Source organism: Bos indicus, chromosome X, assembly GCF_029378745.1.
Source record: "Bos indicus isolate NIAB-ARS_2022 breed Sahiwal x Tharparkar chromosome X, NIAB-ARS_B.indTharparkar_mat_pri_1.0, whole genome shotgun sequence".
Classification (NCBI taxonomy): domain Eukaryota; kingdom Metazoa; phylum Chordata; class Mammalia; order Artiodactyla; family Bovidae; genus Bos; species Bos indicus.
Window position 1 is genome coordinate 71,378,301 of NC_091789.1, and position 25,781 is coordinate 71,404,081.

The following is a 25,781-nucleotide window of genomic DNA, read 5'->3' on the forward strand; positions in this document are numbered from 1 at the left end:
CTCCCTCCCCACAGCGCGACTGAACAAAGAGAAGAAATACAGCTCCACCCATCAGAACACCGACACAAGCTTCCCTAACCAGGAAACCTTGACAAGCCACCTGTACAAACCCACACACAGCGAGGAAAAGCCACAATAAAGAGAACTCCACAAACTGCCAGAATACAGAAAGGACACCCCAAACTCAGCAATTTAAACAAGATGAAGAGACAGAGGAATAGCCAGCAGATAAAGGAACAGGATAAATGCCCACCAAACCAAACAAAAGAGGAAGAGATAGGGAATCTACCTGATAAAGAATTCCAAATAATGATAGTGAAATTGATCCAAAATCTTGAAATTAAAATGGAATCACAGATAAATAGCCTGGAGACAAGGATTGAGAAGATGCAAGAAAGGTTTAACAAGGACCTAGAAGAAATAAAAAAGAGTCAATATATAATGAATAATGCAATAAATGAAATTAAAAACACTCTGGAGGCAACAAATAGTAGAATAACAGAGGCAGAAGATAGGATTAGTGAATTAGAAGATAGAATGGTAGAAATAAATAAATCAGAGAGGATAAAAGAAAAACAAATTAAAAGAAATGAGGACAATCTCAGAGACCTCCAGGACAATATTAAACGCTACAACATTCGAATCATAGGGGTTCCAGAAGAAGAAGACAAAAAGAAAGACCATGAGAAAATACTTGAGGAGATAATAGTTGAAAACTTGCCTAAACTGGGGAAAGAAATAATCACCCAAGTCCAAGAAACTCAGAGAATCCTAAACAGGATAAACCCAAGGCGAAACACCCCAAGACACATATTAATCAAATTAACAAAGATCAAACACAAAGAACAAATATTAAAAGCAGCAAGGGAAAAACAACAAATAACACACAAGGGAATTCCCATAAGGATAACAGCTGATCTTTCAATAGAAACTCTTCAAGCCAGGAGGGAATGGCAAGACATACTTAAAATGATGAAAGAAAATAACCTACAGCCCAGATTATTGTACCCAGCAAGGATCTCATTCAAGTATGAAGGAGAAATCAAAAGCTTCTCAGACAAGCAAAAGCTGAGAGAATTCTGCACCACCAAACCAGCTCTCCAACAAATACTAAAGGATATTCTCTAGACAGGAAACACAAAAATGGTGTATAAATTCGAACCCCAAACAATAAAGTAAATGGCAACGGGATCATACTTATCAGTAATTATCTTAAACGTAAATGGGTTGAATGCCCCAACCAAAAGACAAAGACTGGCTGAATGGATACAAAAACAAGACCCCTACATATGTTGTCTACAAGAGACCCACCTCAAAACAGGGGACACATACAGACTGAAAGTGAAGGGCTGGAAAAAGATTTTCCATGCAAATAGGGACCAAAAGAAAGCAGGAGTAGCAATACTCATATCAGATAAAATAGACTTTAAAACAAAGGCTGTGAAAAGAGACAAAGAAGGTCACTACATAATGATCAAAGGATCAATCCAAGAAGAAGATATAACAATTATAAATATATATGCACCCAACACGGGAGCACCACAGTATGTAAGACAAATGCTAACAAGTATGAAAGGATAAATTAACAATAACACAATAATAGTGGGAGACTTTAATACCCCACTCACACCTATGGATAGATCAACTAAACAGAAAATTAACAAGGAAACACAAACTTTAAACAATACAATAGACCAGTTAGACCTAATTGATATGTATAGGACATTTCATCCCAAAACAATGAACTTCACCTTTTTCTCAAGCGCACATGGAACCTTCTCCAGGATAGATCACATCCTGGGCCATAAAGCTAGCCTTGGTAAATTCAAAAAAATAGAAATCATTCCAAGCATCTTTTCTGACCACAATGCAGTAAGATTAGATCTCAATTACAGGAGAAAAACTATTAAAAATTCCAACATATGGAGGATGAACAACACCCTGCTGAATAACCAACAAATCACAGAAGAAATCAAAAAAGAAATCAAAATTTGCATAGAAACGAATGAAAATGAAAACACAACAACCCAAAACCTGTGGGACACAGTAAAAGCAGTCCTAAGGGGAAAGTTCATAGCAATACAGGCACACCTCAAGAAACAAGAAAAAAGTCAAATAAATAACCTAACTCTACACCTAAAGCAACTAGAAAAGGAAGAAATGAAGAACCCCAGGGTTAGTAGAAGGAAAGAAATCTTAAAAATTAGGGCAGAAATAAATGCAAAAGAAACAAAAGAGACCATAGCAAAAATCAACAAAGCCAAAAGCTGGTTCTTTGAAAGGATAAATAAAATTGATAAACCATTAGCCAGACTCATAAAGAAACAAAGGGAGAAAAATCAAATCAATAAAATTAGAAACGAAAATGGAGAGATCACAACAGACAACACAGAAATACAAAGGATCATAAGAGACTACTATCAACAATTATATGCCAATGAAATGGACAACGAGGAAGAAATGGACAAATTCTTAGAAAAGTACAACTTTCCAAAACTCGACCAGGAAGAAATAGAAAACCTTAACAGACCCATCACAAGCACGGAAATTGAAACTGTAATCAAAAGTCTTCCAGCAAACAAAAGCCCAGGTCCAGACGGCTTCACAGCTGAATTCTACCAAAAATTTAGAGAAGAGCTAACACCTATCCTGCTCAAACTCTTCCAGAAAATTGCAGAGGAAGGTAAACTTCCAAACTCATTCTATGAGTCCACCATCACCCTAATACCAAAACGTGACAAAGATCCCACAAAAAAAGAAAACTACAGGCCAATATCACTGATGAACATAGATGCAAAAATCCTAAACAAAATTCTAGCAATCAGAATCCAACAACACATTAAAAAGATCATACACCATGACCAATTGGGCTTTATCCCAGGGATGCAAGGATTCTTCAATATCCACAAATCAATCGATGTAATACACCACATTAACAAATTGAAAAACAAAAACCATATGATTCTCTCAATAGATGAAGAGAAAGCCTTTGACAAAATTCAACACCCATTTATGATAAAAACTCTCCAGAAAGCAGGAATAGAAGGAACATACCTCAACATAATAAAAGCTATATATGACAAACCCACAGCAAACATTATCCTCAATGGTGAAAAATTGAAAGCATTTCCTCCAAAGTCAGGAACAAGACAAGGGTGCCCACTTTCACCATTACTATTCAACATAGTTTTGGAAGTTTTGGCCACAGCAATCAGAACAGAAAAAGAAATAAAAGGAATCCAAATTGGAAAAGAAGAAGTAAAACTCTCACTATTTGCAGATGACATGATCCTCTACATAGAAAACCCTAAAGACTCCACCAGAAAATTACTAGAACTAATCAATGATTATAGTAAAGTTGCAGGATATAAAATCAACACAGAGAAATCCCTTGCATTCCTATACACTAATAATGAGAAAACAGAAAGAGAAATTAAGGAAACAATTCCATTCACCATTGCAACGAAAAGAATAAAATACTTAGGAATATATCTACCTAAAGAAACTAAAGCCCTATATATAGAAAACTATAAAACACTGGTGAAAGAAATCAAAGAGGACACTAATAGATGGAGAAATATACCATGTTCATGGATTGGAAGAATCAATATAGTGAAAATGAGTATACTACCCAAAGCAATTTATAGATTCAATGCAATCCCTATCAAGCTACCAACAGTATTCTTCACAGAGCTAGAACAAATAATTTCACAATTTATATGGAAATACAAAAAACCTCGAATAGCCAAAGCAATCTTGAGAAAGAAAAATGGAACTGGAGGAATCAACCTACCTGACTTCAGGCTCTACTACAAAGCCACAGTTATCAAGACAGTATGGTACTGGCACAAAGACAGAAATATAGATCAATGGAACAAAATAGAAAGCCCAGAGATAAATCCACACACATATGGACACCTTATCTTTGACAAAGGAGGCAAGAGTATACAATGGATTAAAGACAATCTCTTTAACAAGTGGTGCTGGGAAATCTGGTCAACCACTTGTAAAAGAATGAAACTAGAACACTTTCTAACACCATATACAAAAATAAACTCAAAATGGATTAAAGATCTAAACATAAGACCATAAACTATAAAACTCCTAGAGGAGAACATAGGCAAAACACTCTCTGACATACATCACAGCAGGATCCTCTATGACCCACCTCCCAGAATATTGGAAATAAAAGCAAAAATAAACAAATGGGACCTAATTAAACTTAAAAGCTTCTGTACATCAAAGGAAACTATTAGCAAGGTGAAAAGACAGCCTTCAGAATGGGAGAAAATAATAGCAAATGAAGCAACCGACAAACAACTAATCTCAAAAATATACAAGCAACTCCTAGAGCTCAACTCCAGAAAAATAAATGACCCAATCAAAAAATGGGCCAAAGATCTAAATAGACATTTCTCCAAAGAAGACATACAGATGGCTAACAAACACATGAAAAGATGCTCATCATCACTCATTATCAGAGAAATGCAAATCAAAACTACTATAAGATACCATTTCACACCAGTCAGAATGGCTGTGATCCAAAAGTCTACAAATAATAAATGCTGGAGAGGGTGTGGAGAAAAGGGAACCCTCTTACACTGTTGGTGGGAATGCAAACTAGTACAGCCACTATGGAGAACAGTGTGGAGATTCCTTCAAAAACTGGAAATAGAACTGCCTTATGATCCAGCAATCCCACTGCTGGGCATACACACTGAGGAAACCAGAAGGGAAAGAGACATGTGTACCCCAATGTTCATCGCAGCACTGTTTATAATAGCCAGGACATGGAAACAACCTAGATGTCCATCAGCAGATGAATGGATAAGAAAGCTGTGGTACATATACACAATGGAGTATTACTCAGCCATTAAAACAAATACATTTGAATCAGTTCTAATGAGGTGGATGAAACTGGAGCCTATTCTACAGAGTGGAGTAAGCCAGAAGGACAAACACCATACAGTATACTAACGCATATATATGGAATTTAGAAAGATGGTAACGATAACCCTGTGTACGAGACAGCAAAAGAGACACTGATGTAGAGAACAGGCTTATGGACTCTGTGGGAGAGGGAGAGGGTGGGAAGATTTGGGAGAATGGCATTGAAACATGTGAAATATCATGTATGAAACGAGATGCCAGTCCAGGTTCAATGCACGATGCTGGATGCTTGGGGCTGGTGCACTGGGACGACCCAGAGGGATGGTATGGGGAGGGAGGAGGGAGGAGGGTTCAGGATGGGGAACACATGTATAATTTTTTTTTAATTAAAATTGAATAAAAAAATAAAAAATGAAAGGTCTCCTCCAACTAAAGAAATAATATATAAGGAAGGGAAAATTCCACTAGGAAATGAAAGTATATCGAAAGGACTGAGGATCAAATACTTAGATAAAATAGTATGGAGATTAAAGGGCAAAAAATTGTAAAATCAACTATAACTACAATAAACAGTGAAGGACTAAGCATGAAGATGTAATATATGACATCATAAACACAAATTATTAGGTCAGTTCAGTCACTCAGTCGTGTCCCAATCTTTGCAACCCCATGAATCGCAGCACGCCAGGCCTCCCTGTCCATCACCAACTCCCGGAGTTCACTGGGACTCACGTCCATCAAGTCAGTGATTCCATCCAGCCATCTCATCCTCTGTCGTCCCCTTCTCCTCCTGCCCCCAATCCCTCCCAGCATCAGAGTCTATTCCAATGAGTCAACTCTTCGCATGAGGTGGCCAAAGTACTGGAGTTTCAGCTTTAGCATCAGTCCTTACAAAGAAATCCCAGGGCTGATCTCCTTCAGAATGGACTGGTTGGATCTCCTTGCAGTCCAAGGGACTCTCAAGAGTCTTCTCCAACACCACACTTCAAAAGCATCAATTCTTCAGCACTCAGCTTTCTTCACATTCCAACTCTCATGTCCATACATGACCACAGGATAAAACATAGCCTTGACTAGACGGACCTTGACGAGACGGACCTTGACGAGACGGACCTTGACGAGACGGACCTTGACGAGACGGACCTTGACTAGACGGACTAGAGGTAGCAAAGTAATGTCTCTGCTTTTGAATATGCTATCTAGGTTGGTCATAACTTTCCTTCCAAGGAGTAAGCGTCTTTTAATTTCATGGCTGCAGTCACCATCTGCAGTGATTTTGGAGCCCAGAAAAATAAGTCTGACACTGTTTCCACTGTTTCCCCATCTATTTCCCATGAAGTGATGGGACCAGATGCCATGATCTTCGCTTTCTGAATATTGAGCTTTAAGTCAACTTTTTTTTCACTCTCCACTTTCACTTTCATCAAGAGGCTTTTTAGTTCCTGTTCACTTTCTGCCATAAGGGTGGTATCATCTGCATATCTGAGGTTATTGATAGTTCTCCCAGCAATCTTGATTCCAGCTTGTGTTTCTTCCCATCCAGCGTTTCTCATGATGTACTCTGCATATAAGTTAAATAAGCAGGGTGACAATATACAGCCTTGATGTACTTCTTTTCCTATTTGGAACCAGTCTGTTGTTCCATGTTAGGGGAATAATAAATGGAGATCCTTTAGAATGTGTGTGAACTTAATGTCTATCAATTAAGAACAAGTCAATATAATTATGAGTCAATATATACGGAATCAAGTTCAGTTCATTCACTCAGTTCTGTCCTACTCTTTGTGACCCCGTGGACCACATCATGCCAGGCTTCCCTGTGCATCACCAATTCCAGGAGCTTACTCAAACTCATGTCCATTGAGTTAGTGATGCTGTCCAACCATCTCATCCTCTGTCATCCCCTCTCCTCCTGCCTTCAACCTTTCCCAGCATCAGGGTCTTTTCCAAAGAGTCAGTTCTTTGTATCAGGTGGCAACCACAAATCAAAAACACACAATAGATACAAAAAGAACACAAAAACACATACTACAAAGAAAATCATCAAGCCACAGGAAATGAAATAAAAAGACAAATTAAACAAAGAAGAATTTCAAGAATAGCCCAAATAAAAGCAACAAAATGGCAATAAAGACATACTTGTCAGCAATTACTTTCAAATGACAATGAACTAAATGCACCAATCAAAAGACATATCGTGGCTGATTGGATTAAAAACACAAGACCCACCTATATGCTGCCTACAACAGAATCATTTCAGAACTAAAAACATACACAAACTGAAAAATAATAGGATGGAAAATATTTCATACAAACTAAAATGACAAGGGGGAAAAAATAAAATAAAATAAAATGACAAGGGGGTGGAGGTAGCAATATTATACCAAATTAAACAAACTTAAACCTAAATGCTATATGAAAAGACAAAGAAAGGCATTATATAATGATAAAGAGATTAGTACAAGAAAATAATTTCACACTCCTTAACACAAATGTACCCAATACAGGATCTCCTAAATATACAAATAAATACTAACAGACATTAGAAGATAAGCTGACAATAAAAAAAGAAACAAAAATTACAGGGCATCTCACTGCCCTCAATGGCCAGGTCATCCAGAAAAAAAATCAATAGGGCCATAGTGACCTTAAATGACACTATGGAGAAGGTGGACATACAGATATCTACAGAACTAAGAATAAAGCTAGTGGGGGTGATGGAATTCCAGTTCAGCTATTTCAAATCCTAAAAGATGATGCTGTGAAAGTGCTTCACTCAATATGCCAGCGAACTTGGAAAACTCAGCAATGGTCACAGGATTGGAAAAAGTCAGTTTTCATTCCAATCCCAAAGAAAGGCAATGCCAAAGAATCTTCAAACTGCCACACAATTGCACTCATCTCACACACTAGTAAAGTAAAGCTCAAAATTCTCCAAGTGAGGCTTCAACAGTATGCGAACTGAGAACTTCCAGATTGTTCAAGCTGGACTTAGAAAAGGTAGAGGAACCAGAGATCAAATTGCCAACATCCACTGGATCACTGAAAAACCAAGAAAGTTGCAGAAAAACATCTACTTCTGCTTTATTGACTATGCCAAATCCTTTGACTGTGTGGATCACACCAAACCGTGGAAAATCCTTCAAGAGATGGGAATACCAAAACACCTTACCTGCCTCTTCAGAAATCTGTATGCAGGCCAAGAAGTAACAGTTAAAACTGGACAGGAAACAATGGACTGGTTCACAATTGGGAAAGGAGTATGCCAAGGCTGTATATTGTCACCCTGCTTATTTAATTTATATGCAGAGTACATGATGTGAAATACCAGGCTGGATGAAGCACAAGCTGGAATCAAGATTGATGGGAAAAATATAAATAGCCTCAGATATACAGATGACACAATCCTTATGGCAGAAAGGAAGAAGAACTAAATAGCCTCTTGATGAAAGTGAAAGAGGACAATGAAAAAGCTGGCTTAAAACTCAGCATTCAAAAATCAAAGATCATGGCATTTTGTCCCATCACTTCATTGCAAACAAATGGGGAAACAATGGAAAAACTGAGAGACTTTATTTTTGGGGGCTCCAAAATCGCTGCAGATGATGATTGCAGTCATGGATTGAAAGACACTTATCTTTGAAAGAAAACCTATGACCAAGATAGACAGCATATTAAAAAGCACATTCTTTACTTGGCCGACAAACGTCCATCCAGTCAAAGCTATGGTTTTCCCAGTAGTCATGTGTGGATGAGAGAGTTGGACTATAAAGAAAGCTGAGGGGAGGGAGGGAGGGATGCTGCAAACAAAAAAAAAAGTGTCCTCCACCGTGCCCTTTGTGTCGGGGCGGAAACCAGATACTGAAGAGACCAGCAAACAGAAGAAGATACAACAGAGGGAAACGCCTTGGAAGCTACAGGCAATAGATCAAAACCCTGTGGTTACTACGGACTACATAGGAAGGGGCCTATAGATCTTGAGAAATATAAGTCTGACCAAGGAGCTAGCCAAAAATGAACTGAACCCACAACACCCACAAAAAAACCAAGAAAGTCCTAGATATATTTTTATTTTTTTTACGATCATTCTTTTTTTTTTAATTAAAAAAAAAATTTTAAGTCCTCTATTGTTCCTTTAATTTTCACTTTTATAACCTATTACTTTGCAAAAAAAAAAAAAAAAAAAGACCCTATTTTTTTCTTCAGCAAACTTCATATATATATATTTTATAATTTTTGACCTTGTTTTTTTGTTTTTGTTTTTTTCTTCTTTTCTTTAACATTGTATTTTTGAAATTCCAAACTCTACTCTAGATTTTTAATTTTCGCTTTTTGGTATATGTTACAATTTTGTACCTATAGGTTTTTTTTATATAATTTCTGTGACTTTTTTTTTTCTTTTCTTCTTTTCTTATTCTCTGTTTCTTTCTCTTCTTCTTTTATATAACATTGTATATCTGAAATTCCAAACTCTATTCTAGATTTTTAATTTATGCTTTTTGGTATTTGATATCAATTTTGTACCTGTATTTTCTTTATAATTTTTGTGACATTGTTTGTATTTGTTTGTTTGTTTTCTCTCTTTCTTTTCCCTCTTCTTTTCTTTAACATCGTATTTTTGAAATTCCAAACTCTACTCTAGATTTTTAATTTTTGCTTTTATGTATTTGTTACCAATTTTGGACCTTTAAGGACCCAATCTTCAGGACCCATTTTTCACTAGGGAGCGAGATTACTGGCTTGACTGCTCTCTCTCCCTTTGGACTCTCCTTTTTCTCCACCAGGTCGCCTGTGTCTCCTCCCTAACCCCTCTCTACTCTACCCAACTCTGTGAATTTCTGTGTGTTCCAGACGGTGGAGAACACTTAGGGAACTGATTACTGGCTGGATCTGTCTCCCTCCTTTTCATTCCCCCCTTTTATCCTTCTGGCCACCTCTGTCACCTTCCTCCTTCTTGTCTTCTCTGTATAACTCCGTGAACATCTCTGAGTGGTCCAGTTGTGGAGTGCACATAAGGAAGTGACTACTGGCTAGCCCACTCTCTCCACTCTTGATTCACCTCATCTCATTTGGGTCACCTCTAACTCCCTCCTCCCTCTTCTCTTCTCCATGTAACCCTGTGAACCTCTCTGAGTGACCCACACAATAGAGAAACCTTTCATCTTTAATGTAGATGTTTTATCAATGGTGCTGTATAGAAGGAGAAGTTTTGAAACTACTGTAAAAATAAGACAGATAACCGGAAGCAGGAGACTTAAGTCCAAACCCTGACTCCAGGGAACTCCTGACTCCAAGGAACATTAATTGACAGGAGCTCATCAAATGCCTCCATACTGACACTGAAACCAAGCACCACACAAGGGCCAATAAGCTCCAGGGCAAGACATACCAAGCAAATTCTCCAGCAACAAAGGAACACAGTCCTGAGCTTCAAGATACAGGCTGCCCAAAGTTACCCCAAAACTATAGACATCTCATAACTCATTACTGGACATTTCATTGCACTCCAGAGAGAAGAAATACAGCTCCACCCACCAGAACACAGACACAAGCTTCCCTAACCAGGAAACCTTGACAAGCCACCTGTACAAACCCACACACAGTGAGGAAACGCCACAATAAAGAGAACTCCACAAACTGCCAGAATACAGAAAGGACACCCCAAACTCAGCAATTTAAACAAGATGAAGAGACAGAGGAATAGCCAGCAGATAAAGGAACAGGATAAATGCCCACCAAACCAAACAAAAGAGGAAGAGATAGGGAATCTACCTGATAAAGAATTCCGAATAATGATAGTGAAATTGATGCAAAATCTTGAAACTAAAATGGAATCACAGATAAATAGCCTGGAGACACGGATTGAGAAGATGCAAGAAAGGTTTAACAAGGGCCTAGAAGAAATAAAAAAGAGTCAATATATAATGAATAATGCAATAAATGAAATTAAAAACACTCTGGAGGCAACAAATAGTAGATTAACAGAGGCAGAAGATAGGATTAGTGAATTAGAAGATAGAATGGTAGAAATAAATAAATCAGAGAGGATAAAAGAAAAACGAATTAAAAGAAATGAGGACAATCTCAGAGACCTCCAGGACAATATTAAATGCTACAACATTCGAATCATAGGGGTTCCAGAAGAAGAAGACAAAAAGAATGACCATGAGAAAATACTTGAGGAGATAATAGTTGAAAACTTCCCTAAAATGGGGAAGGAAATAATCACCCAAGTCCAAGAAACCCAGAGAGTCCCAAACAGGAGAAACCCAAGGCGAAACACCCCAAGACACATATTAATCAAATTAACAAAGATCAAACACAAAGAACAAATATTAAAAGCAGCAAGGGAAAAACAACAAATAACACACAAGGGAATTCCCATAAGGATAACAGCTGATCTTTCAATAGAAACTCTTCAAGCCAGGAGGGAATGGCAAGACATACTTAAAATGATGAAAGAAAATAACCTACAGCCCAGATTATTGTACCCAGCAAGGATCTCATTCAAGTATGAAGGAGAAATCAAAAGCTTTTCAGACAAGCAAAAGCTGAGAGAATTCTGCACCACCAAACCAGCTCTCCAACAAATACTAAAGGATATTCTCTAGACAGGAAACACAAAAATGGTGTATAAATTCGAACCCCAAACAATAAAGTAAATGGAAACGGGAACATACTTATCAGTAATTACCTTAAACGTAAATGGGTTGAATGCCCCAACCAAAAGACAAAGACTGGCTGAATGGATACAAAAACAAGACCCCTACATATGTTGTCTACAGGAGACCCACCTCAAAACAGGGGACACATACAGACTGAAAGTGAAGGGCTGGAAAAAGATTTTCCATGCAAATAGGGACCAAAAGAAAGCAGGAGTAGCAATACTTATATCAGATAAAATATACTTTAAAACAAAGGCTGTGAAAAGAGACAAAGAAGGTCACTACATAATGATCAAAGGATCAATCCAAGAAGAAGATATAACAATTATAAATATATATGCACCCAACACGGGAGCACCACAGTACGTAAGACAAATGCTAACAAGTATGAAAGGAGAAATTAACAATAACACAATAATAGTGGGAGACTTTAATACCCCACTCACACCTATGGATAGATCAACTAAACAGAAAATTAACAAGGAAACACAAACTTTAAACAATACAATAGACCAATTAGACCTAAAGGATATCTATAGGACATTTCATTCCAAAACAATGAATTTCACCTTTTTCTCAAGCGCACATGGAACCTTCTCCAGGATAGATCACATCCTGGGCCATAAAGCTAGCCTTGGTAAATTCAAAAAAATAGAAATCATTCCAAGCATTTTTTCTGACCACAATGCAGTAAGATTAGATCTCATTTACAGGAGAAAAACTATTAAAAATGCCAACATATGGAGGCTGAACAACACGCTGCTGTATAACCGACAAATCACAGAAGAAATCAAAAAAGAAATCAAAATTTTCATAGAAACGAATGAAAATGAAAACACAACAACCCAAAACCTGTGGGACACGGTAAAAGCAGTCCTAAAGGGAAAGTTCATAGCAATACAGGCACACCTCAAGAAACAAGAAAAAAGTCAAATAAATAACCTAACTCTACACCTAAAGCAACTAGAAAAGGAAGAAATGAAGAACCTCAGGGTTAGTAGAAGGAAAGAAATCTTAAAAATTAGAGCAGAAATAAATGCAAAAGAAACAAAAGAGACCATAGCAAAAATCAACAAAACCAAAAGCTGGTTCTTTGAAAGGATAAATAAAATTGACAAACCATTAGCCAGACTCATCAAGAAACAAAGGGAGAAAAATCAAATCAACAAAATTAGAAACGAAAATGGAGAGACCACAACAGACAACACAGAAATACAAAGGATCATAAGAGACTACTATCAACAATTATATGCCAATAAAATGGACAACGTGGAAGAAATCGACAAATTCTTAGAAAAGTACAACTTTCCAAAACTGGACCAGGAAGAAATAGAAAATTTTAACAGACCCATCACAAGCACGGAAATTGAAACTGTAATCAAAAATCTTCCAGCAAACAAAAGCCCCGGTCCAGATGGCTTCACAGCTGAATTCTACCAAAAATTTAGAGAAGAGCTAACACCTATCCTGCTCAAACTCTTCCAGAAAATTGCAGAGGAAGGTAAACTTCCAAACTCATTCTATGAGTCCACCATCACCCTAATACCAAAACGTGACAAAGATCCCACAAAAAAAGAAAACTACAGGCCAATATCACTGATGAACATAGATGCAAAAATCCTTAACAAAATTCAAGCAATCAGAATCCAACAACACATTAAAAAGATCATACACCATGACCAAGTGGGCTTTATCCCAGGGATGCAAGGATTCTTCAATATCCACAAACCAATCAATGTAATACACCACATTAACAAATTGAAAAATAAAAACCATATGATTATCTCAATAGATGCAGAGAAAGCCTTTGACAAAATTCAACATCCATTTATGATAAAAACTCTCCAGAAAGCAGGAATAGAAGGAACATACCTCAACATAATAAAAGCTATATATGACAAACCCACAGCAAACATTATCCTCAATGGTGAAAAATTGAAAGCATTTCCTCTAAAGTCAGGAACAAGACAAGGGTGCCCACTTTCACCATTACTATTCAACATAGTTTTGGAAGTTTTGGCCACAGCAATCAGAGCAGAAAAAGAAATAAAAGGAATCCAAATAGGAAAAGAAGAAGTAAAACTCTCACTATTTGCAGATGACATGATCCTCTACATAGAAAACCCTAAAGATTCAACCAGAAAATTACTAGAAATAATCAATGACTATAGTAAAGTTGCAGGATATAAAATCAACACACAGAAATCCCTTGCATTCCTATACACTAATAATGAGAAAACAGAAAGAGAAATTAAGGAAACAATTCCATTCACCATTGCAACGGAAAGAATAAAATACTTAGGAATATATCTACCGAAAGAAACTAAAGCCCTATATATAGAAAACTATAAAACACTGGTGAAAGAAATCAAAGAGGACACTAATAGATGGAGAAATATACCATGTTCATGGATTGGAAGAATCAATATAGTGAAAATGAGTATACTACCCAAAGCAATTTATAGATTCAACGCAATCCCTATCAAGCTACCAACAGTATTCTTCACAGAGCTAGAACAAATAATTTCACAATTTATATGGAAATACAAAAAACCTCGAATAGCCAAAGCGATCTTGAGAAAGAAGAATGGAACTGGAGGAATCAACCTACCTGACTTCAGGCTCTACTACAAAGCCACAGTTTTCAAGACAGTATGGTACTGGCACAAAGACAGAAATATTGATCAATGGAATAAAATAGAAAGCCCAGAGATAAATCCACACACATATGGACACCTTATCTTTGACAAAGGAGGCAAGAATATACAATGGATTAAAGACAATCTCTTTAACAAGTGGTGCTGGGAAATCTGGTCAACCACTTGTAAAAGAATGAAACTAGAACACTTTCTAACACCATACACAAAAATGAACTCAAAATGGATTAAAGATCTAAATGTAAGACCATAAACTATAAAACTCCTAGAGGAGAACATAGGCAAAACACTCTCTGACATACATCACAGCAGGATCCTCTATGACCCACCTCCAAGAATATTGGAAATAAAAGCAAAAATAAACAAATGGGACCTAATTAACCTTAAAAGCTTCTGCACATCAAAGGAAACTATTAGCAAGGTGAAAAGACAGCCTTCAGAATGGGAGAAAATAATAGCAAATGAAACAACCGACAAACAACTAATCTCAAAAATATACAAGCAACTCCTACAGCTCAACTCCAGAAAAATAAACGACCCAATTAAAAAATGGGCCAAAGAACTAAATAGACATTTCTCCAAAGAAGACATACAGGTGGCTAACAAACACATGAAAAGATGCTCAACATCACTCATTATCAGAGAAATGCAAATCAAAACCACTATGAGGTACCATTTCACACCAGTCAGAATGGCTGCCATCCAAAAGTCTACAAATAATAAATGCTGGAGAGGGTGTGGAGAAAGGGGAACCCTCTTACACTGTTGGTGGGAATGCAAACTAGTACAGCCACTATGGAGAACAGTGTGGAGATTCCTTCAAAAACTGGAAATAGAACTGCCTTATGATCCAGCAATCCCACTGCTGGGCATACACACTGAGGAAACCAGAAGGGAAAGAGACATGTGTACCCCAATGTTCATCGCAGCACTGTTTATAATAGCCATGACATGGAAGCAACCTAGATGTCCATCAGCAGATGAATGGATAAGCAAGCTGTGGTACATATACACAATGGAGTATTACTCAGCCATTAAAAAGAATACATTTTAATCCGTTCTAATGAGGTGGATGAAACTGGAGCCTATTCTACAGAGTGGAGTAAGCCAGAAGGAAAAACATAAATACAGTATACTAATGCATATATATGGAATTTAGAAAAATGGTAACAATAACCCAGTGTACGAGACAGCAAAAGAGACACTGATGTATAGAACAGTCTTATGGACTCTGTGGGAGAGGGAGAGGGTGGGAAGATTTGGAAGAATGTCATTGAGACATGTAAAATATCATGTAAGAAACGAGTTGCCAGTCCAGGTTCGATGCACGATACTGGATGCTTGGGGCTAGTGCACTGGGACGACCCAGAGGGATGGTATGGGGAGGGAGGAGGGTGGAGGGTTCAGGATGGGGAAAACATGTATACCTGTGGCGGATTCATTTTGATATTTGGCAAAACTAATACAATTATGTTAAGTTTAAAAGTAAAATAAAATTAGAAAAAAAAATTAAAAAAAAAATAAAAGAGAAAGACATAAAAAAAAAAAAAATAAGAAAGAAAGCTGAGAGCCTAACAATTGATGCTTTTGAACTGTGGTGTTGAAGGAGCCTCTTGAGAGTCCCTTGGGCTGCAAGGAGATCAAATTAGTCAATCCTAAAGGAAATCAGTCCTGAATAGTCATTGGAAGGAGTGATGCTGAAGCTGAAATTCCAATACATTGGCTACCTGATGCAAAGAACTGACTCATTCGAAAGACCTTGATGCTCGGAATGATTGACGGCAGGAGGAGAAGGGGATGACAGAGGATAAGATGATTGGATGGCATCACCGAGTCAATGGACATGAGTCTGAGCAAGCTCTGAGAGTTGGCAATGGACAGAGAAGCCTGGCATGCTGCAGTCCATGGGGTTGAAAGAATCGGACACAACTGAGCAGTTGAACTGAACTGAACAGGATATTCTAGTCAAAAACAGCAGAGTATTTATTCTTTTCCAGTGTATATGGACCACTCTCCAAAGAGATCATAGGTAAGGCCATAAAAAGTCTCAACTAATTTAATAGGATAGAAATTATATCAAGCATTTTTTTTCATAAACACAACACTATGAAACTGGAAAACACTTGCAGAAAGAAAAATGAGAAAAGGATAAGTGCCACTGAACAATATTCTATAAAAAACCAATGTGTCAAAGAAGACACCAAAGAGGAAATTCGAAAATAACAGGAGACAAATTAAAAGTTAAACAGAACATTCCAAAACCTCTGGGATGCAGCAAAAGCACTTCTAAGAGGCAAATTTATAGCTATACAGGTTTTGATCAAAATAAGAAAAATCTCATATAATAAACCTCACCTACCACCTGAAAGAATTATAAAACTCTAGCAAATTTCAACATCAGCAGAAGGAAGACAATAATCAAGATCAGAGAGGAATTATATAAAATAGAGACTAAAAAGAGTGTGTTTGTTTTTGTTTTTTTTTTTTTTTAAGAAAAACAAAATAGTTAAACTTTTACCCAGGGTCACCAAGAAGAAATTAGAGAAATAACCTAAATAAAATGATAAATGAAAGGGGAGAAATAACTACCAACATCACAGAGATACAAAAATCACAAGTGAAATCTATAAATAGTTATATACCAAAAATCAGACAACATAAAAATAGAAAGTTATAGAAATATACAAAATGCCCAAGACTGAATGAAGAAAAAATAGACAATTTGATAAGGCTTATTATTAGTAGTGAAATTGAATATGTAATAAAAATACTAGTACCAAACACAGCTTCACAGGGGAATTCTACCAAATATATAAAGGAGAGATAATACCTGTCTTTCTCAAAGTATTTCAAAAAAATTTAAGAGAAAGGAATATTCCTAAATACATCATATGAAGCCACCATTACCTTGATTCAAAAACAGAGAAAAACACTACAATTAAAAAAAAAAACTACAAGCCAATGTCTTTGATGAATATAGATGCAAAATTCTAACCAAAATATTAGCAAACTGAATTCAACATTATATAAAATGATTATTAAACAGGATCAATGTTTAGTATTTTCATAGATCATGAAGATGATTCAACATTCACAAATAAATGTGACAGACCATATTAATAAAAGAAAAGATGAAATCACATGATCATCTCCATAGACACAGAAAAAGCATTTGACAAAATTGAATACTAATTCATTATAAAAACTTTCATCAAAGTAAATATATAGATAACATAACACAATAACAGTAATTTATGAAAAATCACAGCTAATATCATTTTCAGTGATGAAAACCTGAAATCAGTTCCTTTGAATTCAGGAGCAAAACCAGGTGATAAGTGGTATTCTCATCACTTCTATTTAACATAGTATTGGATATCTTAGCCACAGCAATTAGAGAAGAAAAGGATATAATAGCAATCTAAACTGGATGTGAAGAAGTAAAATTGTTACACTTTGAAGATGACATTAAATTGGGTTGGCAAAAAAATTACTGCAGCTTTTAAGTAAAAATAAAAGCTATATATTTTTTCCTTTTTCTTTTTTTTAAATTAATTTATTTATTTTAATTGGAGGGTAATTACTTTACAATATTGTAGTGTGTTTTGCCATATATCGACATGAATCAGCCATGGCCACACATGTGTTCCCCATCCAGAACCCCCTCCCACCTCCTTCCCCATCCCATCCCCCAGGGTCATCCTAGTACATCAGCCCTGAGCACCCTGCCTCATGCATTGAACCTGGACTAGTGATCTATTTCACATAATATACACATTTCAACGTTATCCTCTGAAATATCCCACCCTCGTCTTCTCCCACAAAGTCCAAAAGACTGTTCTTTACATCTGTGTCTCTTTTGCTGTCTCACATATTGGGTCATCATTACCATCTTTCTAAATTCCATATAAATGTATTAGTATACTGCCTTGCTGTTCTTCATTCTGACTTACTTCGCTCCAGTTTCATCCACCTCATTAGAACTGATTCCAATGTAGTATTTTTAATGGCTGAGCAACATTCCATTGTGTATATGTACCACAACTTTCTTATCCATTCATCTGCCGATGGACATCTAGGTTGCTTCCATTTCCTGGCTATTGTAAACAGTGCTCTGATGAACACTGAGGTACACATGTCTCTTTTAATTTTGGTTTCCGTGGTGTGTATGCCTAGCAGTGGGATTGCTGGGTCATATGGCAGTTCTACTTCCAGGTTTTTAAGGAATCTCTGCACCATTCTCCATTGTGGCTGTACTAGTTTGCATTCCCACCAACAATGTAAGATGGTTTCCTTTTCTCCACACCCTCTCCAACATGTATTGTTTGTAGACTTTTTGACAGCAGCCATTTTGACTGCAGTGAGATGGTACCTAATTGTGGTTTTGATTTGCATTTCTCTGATAATGGATAAGTAAGTGTTAGTCGCTCAGTCATGCCTGACTCTTTGTGACCCAATGTTGAGCATCTTTTCATGTGTTTGTTAGTCATCTGTATGTTGTCTTTGGAGAAATGTTTGTTTAGTTCTCTGGCCCATTTGTTGACTGGCTCATTTAATTTTCTGGAATTGAGCTGCAAGAGCTGCTTGTATGTTTTTGAGCTTAATTCTTTTTCAGTTGCTTCATTTGCTATTATTTTCTCCCATTCTGAAGACTGTCTTTTCACTTTGCTATACTTTCCTTCGTTGTGCAAAAGCTTTTAAGTTTGATTAGGTCCCATGTGTTTATGTTTGCTTTTATTTCCATTACTCTGGGAGGTGGGTCATAGAGGGTCCTGCTGTGATTTATGTCAGAGAGTATTTTTCCTATGTTATCCTCTAGGAATTTTATAGTTTCTGGTCTTATTTATATCTTTAATCCATTTTGAGTTTATTTTTGTGTATGGTGTTAGAAAGTGTTCTAGTTTATTCTTTTACAAGTGGTTGGCCAGTTTTCCCAGCACCACTTGTTAACGAGATTCTCTTTTTTCCGTTGTATATTCTTGCCTCCTTTGTCAAAGATAAGGTGCCCACAGGTGTGTGGATTTTTCTCTGGGTTTTCTATTTTGTTCCATTGATCTATATTTCTGTCTTTGTACCAGTACCATACTGTCTTGATGAATGTACCTTTGTAGTATAGCCTGAAGTCAGGCAGGTTGATTCCTCCAGTTCCATTCTTCTTTCTCAAGATTGAAAAACCATATTTTTCACTTTCACCAAGAACTTTATTGAGCATTGTAGCCACCATTTTGTTCTACTATCTTCTTCCATATTTCAGCCAACTTAATAATTTCATCTTCCCCAAATTTTTTATCTTTTTGAGCAAAGAACTGTTCCAAGTGTCTTTACAGTTTTCCATGGAATTGAATTTTTTTCCATTAAGAGAATTTTGTAAATAAAAAAATTAATGGAAATCTGAAGGTGCAATATCTTGTGAATAAAAGTTCAGGTGAATCAGAACTTCCCAGCCAAGCTATAAAAGTTTTCCCCTGACCATCAAACAAACAGGTTGTCTTGTGTTATCTTGACAGATTATGCATTTTCTGTTGAGTAACTCCTGAATCTTTTTCTTGAGTACTGCCTTTAGTTGGTCTAATTGGCAGCAGTACTTATTGGAATTAATACTTTGGTTTTTTACAAAGAGTTCATAATAGAGTACTCCCCTCCAATTCCATCATATATACAACATCCCCTTCTTTGGATGAAAATTGGCCTTTGGTGTGGTTGGTGGTGGTTCATTTCACTTGCCCCATGATCTCTTCCATTCTGCATTATAGTAAAGTAACCAGTTTCTATTGCTTATAACAATTTGTTTTAAAACTGGAACATTTTAATTATGTTTCGGAAGAGAGTCACATATGGAAATATGGTTAAGAAGATTTTTTTTCATTTCGCTTATATGGAACCCAAACATCAAAGTGATGAACATAACCAACTTGCTGTAAATGATTTTTAAAATTTGATTTGGAGGTTTTGAGTATGTCAGCTATCTCCTGTGTAACATAACATTGATTGGTCTCAAAGTCTTGATTTTATTGTTATCATCTTCAACTGGTCTACTTGAACATGGAGCATCATCCAGAGAGAAATATCCAGCACAGAATTTCACAAACCACTTTTGAAATGTTCAGTTCTCCATACACTGAACTGAACAACAACAAAAAAATTGCATTTCAGTTGCATTTTCACCTTTTTTGAAATAATAAAGCATAATATAACAAAATATTGCTTTTCCCTTCCATCTTCAATATTAAAATGACTATACAAAAGTTTACCAATTTCGATGCCTTTTTAAATTGCACACTGATCTGACATCTGTCACTATACAATCTAAGAAAATTGTTTCTAATGAAGTTAAAGACACCTAAGTGCTACTAGAGCCATTTTATGGAAAAAAAAAAAAGAAAGCTTTTGGCCAACTCAATACTATACACAGAACCCACTGAGGTCTCCACTGCAAAACTAGCAGAACTAATAAATAATTTCAGAAAAGTTAAGGGATATAAGAGTAATATGTAGAAATAAGTTGCTTTTCTATACACTAACAATGAACTACAAGGAAGAGAGAATTTTTAAATATCCAATTTGAAATCACACCAAAAAGAATAAAATACCTACCAGCAAATCTAACCAAGAAGGTAAAAGGTCTATACTCTGAAAACTATGAAATAATGAGGAAAGAATTATGCAAAGAAAAGGAAAGACATCCTATGCAATAGCACAGGAAGAATTGGAAGAATTAATATTTTTAAAATGACCCTACTACCCAAAGAAATCTATAGACTTAATGCAGTTCCTGTCAAACCACTCCATGGTATTTTTCACAAAACTAGAATGAATAATCCTAAATTTCATATGGAACCACAAAACACTCTGAATTACCAAAGTAATCTTGAATAAAAAGAACAAAGCTGGAGCTATCCTCCTCCCTAACTTCAGACTATACTACATAGCTACAGCAATCAAAATAGTATGATACTGGCACAAAACTAGACACATAGATCAATTGAACAGAATAGGGAGCCCCAAGATAACAATGCACTTATGCTCAATTTATATATGACAATGGAGGCAAGGATATACAATAGAGAAAGGACAGCCTCTTCAAAAAGTGGTGCTGGGAAAATTGGACAGCTACATATAAAACAATGAAATTAGGACACTTACTCACACCAAATACAAAAATAAACTTAAAATGGATTAAAGACCTAAATATAAAATCTGAAATCATAAAGCTTCTAGAAGAGAACACATACAGAACATTATTTAATATAAATCATAACAATATATTTTTTGAATCTCTCTCCTAAAGCATAAGAAATGAAAGCAAAAATAAACAAAGGAGAACTAGCTAAAATTAAAAGCTTTTACACAGCAAAGGGAATTTTCAACAAAATGAAAAGACAACCTATGGGATAGGAGAAAATATTTGTAAATGATAATATCCAATAAGATATAATATCCAGAATATATAGACAGCTCACATGATTTAATATATTTCATTATATACTAGTTATTTTCATATTTCTTAAACCAATATTTCTCTCAACAGAAAGCCAAGAACTTTTCTGTAATAGCTAATACTTTCCTTAAATTTCAAAAAATATGTTTGGGTGCATTTATATCCATTGATATGGCTTTTAAAACTGCATTAAAAATACCACCATTTCATTTTCTCATTAAGGCATATTTTTATCTATCAATCTGTAACTACCATTTTACAAATGTGATTCAAGGCAGTAACTTACTTTCTTCTTATTCTAGATGCAGAGGGCTATAATTCCAAACTGGGAAGATGACAATCTTTTTTTATTTATTTACTTATGTTAGTTATAAATAAGTAAATAAAAATAAAGTAAAATTTTATTTATTTATAAATAAATTAAAAAAAATAAGATGGAGGCTACTTTAATATTTTGTGGTGGTTTTTGACATACATTGACATGAATCAGCCATGGGTGTACATGTGTCCCCTCCACCCTGAAATCCCCTCCCACCTCCCTCCCCTTCCCATCCCTCTGGATTGTCCCAGAGCACCAGCTTTGGGTGCCCTGTTTTTTGCATTGAATTTGCACTGGTCATCTATTTTACATATGGTAATATACATGTTTCCTATGCTATTCTTTCATATCGTCCCACCCTCACCTCCTCCCACATAGTCCTAAAGCCTGTTCTTTACATCTGTGTCTCTTTTGTTGCCTTGTATAGAGGGTCATTGTTACCATCTTTCTAAATTCCATGTATATGCATTAATATACTGTATTGGTGTTTCTCTTTCTGGCTTACTTCACCCTGTATAATAGGCTCCAGTTTCATCCACCTCATTAGAACTGACTCAAAGTGCTCTTTTTTATAGTGAATAATATTCCATTGTGTGTATGTACAACAACTTCCTTATCCATTCGTCTGCTGATAAGATGACAATCTTAAAATAGAAAAAAAAAAACTTATTTTAAAATGAGGATAAACTTTTTTTAAAAAGATCAACTTGTTTTTTTATTGATGGGTGACAACTTTATACTCCTAGGTAGCACTAACTGTGTATAATTAGAGGTGCAGCATTATAGAGGAGCAGATAGCAGAATTACACAGTAGAGGCAAGAAAATGTCGATCTTCATTATTTTGCCTATTTTTCACTATGTATACACATAAACATGAATGTAATTTGAAATCCTTTAATGGCAATGAAGTTACAATCACACATCTATGTAACATCTTAATTTCAAACATTTGATCTGCAATGTATATATAATCAGTATCCACTCCAGTATTCTTGGGCTTCCCTAGTGGCTCAGCTGATAAAGAATCCACCTGCAATGTGGAAGACCTGGGTTCCATCCTTGGGTCAGGAAGATCCCCTGGAGAAGGGAATGGCTATCCATTCCATTATTCTGGCCTGGAGAATTCCAAGGACTGTGTAGTCCATGGGGTCGCAAACAGTCGGACACGACTGAGTTTCACTTTCACTTCACTTTCAAGAAGCTTCTCTTGAAATTATTAAAATGCCCTTTTTTTCCTGTTAAGAACCAGTAAATTATTTTTTGTGTTTATTTATCTTCTAAAGTAAGAATTATTTCTCTCTGATTGGTGGCTCATTTTAATCATTTATCAAAACCTAAAGGGTAGAGAAAGAAATGTGATGGATTAGAAAAATTACTTTTTAAGAAAAATAAAATTCATTTTCACAAATTTACTGGTATATGTTGTTGGTGCGGCATTTATTCTACTATGTAATTACACTAGGAATCAGTATTATTTCAGGAATCATCTTTATTTCAGCAATATGTTTATTGTGTGCATTTTCTTAAGTACAGCCACAGTCTTTTTTAACCAAATGATTTTCATTTGGAAATTAGAAGTCAAAATAAACTGTGTTGGGTGCAAACCCCAAGGCATCTCTTTCATTTTAGTCCATTTTTGCAACAAAATGTTTCTCTCTAAAGAGCCACTAAAGAGAGGAGGATATTTGGTGAAACTTGGTTCTCTACAAGGAGCATCGAGTGCACATAGTGATGGCTACAGCAGGTCCACAGAGTGGTAATACAGAACGAGGGGAGTGTACTCAGCAGTGGCTTTCACCACCTTGTACTGATTAATCACTTCAGCCTACTGGCCCTTGATGCACAGCCAGCCATTCAGATCTATCTGAGACATCCGTGGTATAGTGGTCACCTGTGGTGCTGCATTCATGGTGGTAGACCACTGAAAATAGCTTCTATATTCTGTGGCATTTTAAATTCTTATTTTTAACCCCTGAATAAAGCAGTTCTTTATTAATTTCCAAGTCCACAGGATATTCAATATTTTTGATAAGCTTCTGACATTCATCAGTCTTCTGGTAAACAAAATGTTTCAGGTGCAACACGAGAACAGGAGGGAGTTTTTCCAGAGTGACTCTTTGACTGATCTCAACTCCTTGTTTGGTTTTGATGATGTGTAATCCTAGACATACAATCTTGCCACCAGAATTTCCTGGACAGTGTGTATCATGTGGAACTGAATATACTAACTACAACATAAAGAAAGGCTGCAGGGTGGTAGACTCTTGAATTTTGCTGGGAAACCACAGATCTGATGTGTCCACCAAAAATGCAAGTGATTGGAATCTAAACAAAATCTACCTGGCAAATGACCTAAGTCTTATTTCAGGGGCCCATTTTCTCCCATTGGTGCTTATTTCCTTCACCTGGTTCTTCCTGCTTGTCTTCATTCACTGAATGGCTTTTGGGCCCATTAGAAATAGTAAGTTTTTCATTATTTGGTGACAGAAGTTTCTTTGAGTTCAGCATATCTCGTGAAGTCCATCTAGGATAAAGCCTATGTATCACCTCATGGCAAATAGATGAGGAAACAGTGGAAACAGGGAGAGACTTTATTTTGGGGGGGCTCCAAAATCACTGCAGATGGTGATTGCAGCCATGAAATTAAAGACGCTTACTCCTTGGAAGGAAAGTTATGACCAATCTAGACAGCATATTAAAAACCAGAGACACTACTTTGCCGACAAAGGTCCATCTAGTCAAGGCTATGGTTTTTCCATTAGTCACATGTGGATGTGAGAGTTGGACTATAAAGAAAGCTGAGTGCTGAAGAATTGATGCTTTTGAACGGTGGTGTTAGAGAAGACTCTTGAGAGTCCCTTGGACTGCAAGGAGATCCAGCCAGTCCATCCTAAAGGAGATCAGTCCTGGGTGTCCATTGGAAGGTCTGATGTTGAATCTGTAACTCCAATACTTTGGCCACCTGATGTGAAGGGCTGACTCATTTGAAAAGGCCCTGTTGCTGAGAAAGACTGAGGGCAGGAGGAGAAGGGGATGACAGAGGATGAGATGGTTAGATGGCATCACCGAGTCAATGGATATGAGTTTGAGTGGACTCTGGGAGTTGGTGATGGACAGGGAGGCCTGGCATGCTGCAGCTCATGGGATCACAAAGAGTCAGACATGACTGAGCAACTGAACTGAACTGACTCCGCAGTATCTTCTTTTAGACCTTTTTCAGACAGGTTTGACTTGATAAATCTTTGAAGTCTATAAACACACATGGGTCCAACAGCAGCTACAGAGGGGATTTTGTTGTTATTGTTCAGTTGCTAAATCATGTCCAACCCCATGGACTGCAGCACACCAGGCTTCCCATCCTACATTATCTCCCGGAGTTTCCTCAAATTCATGTCCATTGGGTTCGTGATGCTCTTTAACCATCTCATTCTCTGTCATCCCCTTCTCTTTTTACCTTCAACTTGTCCCAGCATCAGGTTCTTTTCAAATGAATCAGCTCTTCCCATCACCTGCCCAAAGTATTGGAGCTTCAACTCCAGTATCAGTCCTTGGAAGGACTTTTCTTTAAGATTGACTGGTTTGATCTCCTTGAAGTTCAAGGGACTCTCAACAGTCTTCTCCAACACCACAATTCAAAAGCATCATTTTTTCTGCACTCAGCCTTCTTTATGTTTCAACTCTCACATCCATCCATGACTACTGGAAAAACCATAGTTTCAATATACAGACCTTTGTTGGCAAAGTGATGTTTCTGCTTTTTAATATGCTTTCTAGGTTTGCCATAGCTTTTCTTCCATGCAGCAAGTGTCTT

The 25,781-nt window shown here is 36.5% G+C and overlaps 1 protein-coding gene and 1 pseudogene across 2 annotated transcripts in view; both read right to left on the bottom strand.

Annotated features, from left to right (window-relative positions):
- The window catches only part of DACH2 (dachshund family transcription factor 2), an 873,940-nt gene that overhangs the window by 391,908 nt on the left and 456,251 nt on the right, over positions 1-25,781 (bottom strand). The window lies entirely within an intron of this gene.
- Positions 23,706-25,233, bottom strand: LOC139176035 (ubiquitin carboxyl-terminal hydrolase 10-like; annotated as a pseudogene).